This window comes from Rhinopithecus roxellana, chromosome 9, assembly GCF_007565055.1.
Source record: "Rhinopithecus roxellana isolate Shanxi Qingling chromosome 9, ASM756505v1, whole genome shotgun sequence".
In the NCBI taxonomy this organism is placed as follows: domain Eukaryota; kingdom Metazoa; phylum Chordata; class Mammalia; order Primates; family Cercopithecidae; genus Rhinopithecus; species Rhinopithecus roxellana.
This window is the reverse complement of record NC_044557.1, coordinates 8,288,212-8,291,294: the sequence shown is the minus strand read 5'-3', so window position 1 is coordinate 8,291,294 and position 3,083 is coordinate 8,288,212. Positions and strand designations below refer to the sequence as shown.

Sequence of the window (3,083 nt, the reverse complement as noted above, 5' to 3'; positions counted from 1 at the left end):
AAACAAACAAACAAACAAATAATTGACTAGGGAGAGCATAAAGAAAATTTCTGAAGTGATGGTGATGTTTTATCACTTGATATGGGTTTGCATTACATAAAAGAATGTATTTTTCAAAATGTACACTTAAGATTTGAACATTTCATTGTACTAAAGTTTACATTAAATGAAATATATATATACACATATACATATATGTGTGTGTGTGTGTGTGTGTGTGTGTGTGTGTGTGATGAAATCACCCCAAATAGCTGGAATTACCAGCAGATTGTATAGTGGTGAACCTATAATTTTATGAAGAAAAAGAAATACACTTAAAAATAGATACTGAACTCAATAATATGCATGTTTACATATGTGCTGATGTCTTACCTTACTTTGAAATGAATGAATAATGGAAAAATGCATATTGAAGCACATGTAGTGAAATCTTGGCAGTAGGTCTATGAGTTTTCTTTGTAAAATTCTTTTAACTTTTCTGCATACTTATAATTTTTCATAAGATATTGAGAAAAACCTTGAAAACGAAAATACAAGAAAATGGGACTTTGAGGCGAAATAAATTTTCTTAAGACAAAAATGCACAGAAGATACATTTTACCACATTGACACAAAGAAACACTGGTCAGCAAAAGACATCATAAAGAAAGGGAAGAGTGAAAATAACAAGCACCTGTAATTCCAGCACCTTGGGAGGCTGAAGCGGGCAGATCACCTGTGGTCAGGAGTTCAAGACCAGCCTGGCCAACATGGCAAAACACTGTCTGTACTAAAAATACAAAAATTAGCCAGGTGTGGTGGTGCACACCTGTAATCCCAGCTCTCAGGAGGCTGAGGCAGGAGAATCGCTGAAACCCAGGAGGCGGAGGTTGAAGTGAGCCAACATCGCACCACTGCACTCTAGCCTGGGCGACAGAGCAAGACCCTGTCTCTAAATAAATAAATAAATAAATCTGAATGATCCACATGGGTCCAATGATACCATCACGTGTCCTTGTAAGAGGGAGTCAAGGGAAACAGAACTACCGAAGAGGAGAAGGCGCTGTGATGATGCCAGCAGGTACTGGATGATCACTGTCAAGGAATCCAGGCAACATTAACAGCTGGAGGGAACCGACGGTCCTCTCAGAGCATCCAAAAGGGTCATTCCTGCCAACACCTTGCCTTTCACACAGGAAAACTGCTGTCCCGACTTCTGACTTCCAGAACCTTAAGAGAATACATTTGCATTGCTTTCAGCCACTAAGTTTGTGGTGATTTGTCACAGCAGCAATAGGAATCTGACACAGGAAAGAAGTGGCTCTGAAAGGTTCTACGTTGCTGCCAGGGGTATATATTGGTTTAACCATTTTAGAAAATAGTTTGTAATTATCTGAATAAACTGAAGATGTGTGTACCCTATACTCAGCCATCCCATGCTAAGACAAATACTCCAAAGAAATTATTGCATGTATGCACCAGGAAACAAGCAAAACAATGTTCATAGCATCATTACCACAACAGCAAACAAAGAAACTACCTCAATTTCATAAGCAGGCAAATTTATATACAAACTGTGGTGAAATCCTATAAAGGAATATTTTACAGCATGGAAAATTAGTGAAATACAGCATTAGTACCAATGACTCTCAAAAACATAACTATAAGAGGAAAAGCAGGTTTGGGAAAAATGCATACTTAATTAAAATACATTTATATATATACATATATATTTATCAAAACAGGCAAAATTTTAAAATATATTACTTAGAGATACATATAGAGAGAGAAACTATAACAAAAGAAGTAATAAGGGCCAGGCATGGTGACTCATACCTGTAATCCCAGCACTTTGGGAGGCCAAGGCGGGCAGATCACTTAAGGCCGGGAGTTCAAGACCAGCCTGGCCAACATGGTGAAACCCTGTCTCTACTAAGTCTCTACCTGTCTCTACTATGGTGTTGCACACCCATAATCCCTATTTGGGAGGCTGAGGCAGGAGAAGCACTTGAACCCAGGAGGCAGAGGCTGCAGTGAGCCGAGATTGCGCCACTGTACTCCGGCCTGAGTGACAGAGTGAGACTCCATCTCAAAAAAAAATAAAAAAGAACCAATAATTATAAAATTTAAGAGTAGTAGCCTCCGAGGAGGGAAAAAGAAAGAAGTGGCAATCATGTCCTATTTTCCACACTCAGGTGCTCTTTTTCTCTTTTTATCCCTTAACTTGCCAACTCCATTTAAAAAAAAAATAAGAAGAACTCTTCAAAATTCATCTCCTTTCTCTCCCAACTCCTCTTGAAACACGGTAAGATAATTTAGTGCATTCTTAAGATTCTATTTCTTTTCTTCTTACATTACACAATTCCAGAAAATTTATTTATCCTATTCACTTGTTTCAAATATATATATATTTTTTTTCCCACTTTTCTCCCCCTTAAGATTTCTCTGTTTCTTTATTGTTTTGTCTAGATCTTTTCTCAATATTTTCTTCAGACAAAGTAAGGGATTATATACTCCATGAATTCTTGTCCATACACAAACATCTCATTCCCTGTAGGTGAATCATGTCTCCGCTAGGTGTAGAATTCTTGCTTGGAAGCCCTTTATTTCAATGGTCTACACAAGTTCTTCTCCTGTCTTCTTTTGTTTTTTTGTTTCTTTGTTTTGTTTTGTTTTGTTTTTGTTTTTGTTTTATTTTGTTTTGTTTTTGGAGATGGAGTCTCCCTCTGCCACCCAGGCTGGACTGCAATCTTGGCTCATGGCAACCTCCACCTCCCGGTTCAAGCGATTCTCCTGCCTCAGCCTCCTGAGTAGCTGGGATTTCAGGAGCCCGCCTGGCTAATTTTTGTATTTTTGGTAGAGACAGGGTTTCGCCATGTTGGTAAGGCTGGTCTTGAACTCCCAAACCTCAAGTGATCCACCCATCTCGGCCTCTCTACTAAAAACACAAAATAAATTAGCCAGATTTGGTGGCACACACCTGTAATTGCGTCTACTTGGGCCACAGAGGCATGAGAATCGCTTGAACCTGGAAGAAGGAGATCACGGTGACCCGAGATCACACCACTGCACTCCAGCCTGGGTGACAGAGTGACTCTACCTCA

At 39.2% G+C, this 3,083-nt stretch overlaps 1 non-coding gene across 1 annotated transcript; it reads left to right on the top strand.

Moving 5' to 3' along the window:
- The first annotated feature begins 227 nt into the window (after positions 1-227).
- Positions 228-300, top strand: LOC115899815. Its single transcript, XR_004059418.1, has one exon. It is a non-coding gene; the product is annotated as a small nucleolar RNA SNORD65 (small nucleolar RNA).
- The last annotated feature ends 2,783 nt before the right edge of the window (positions 301-3,083 follow it).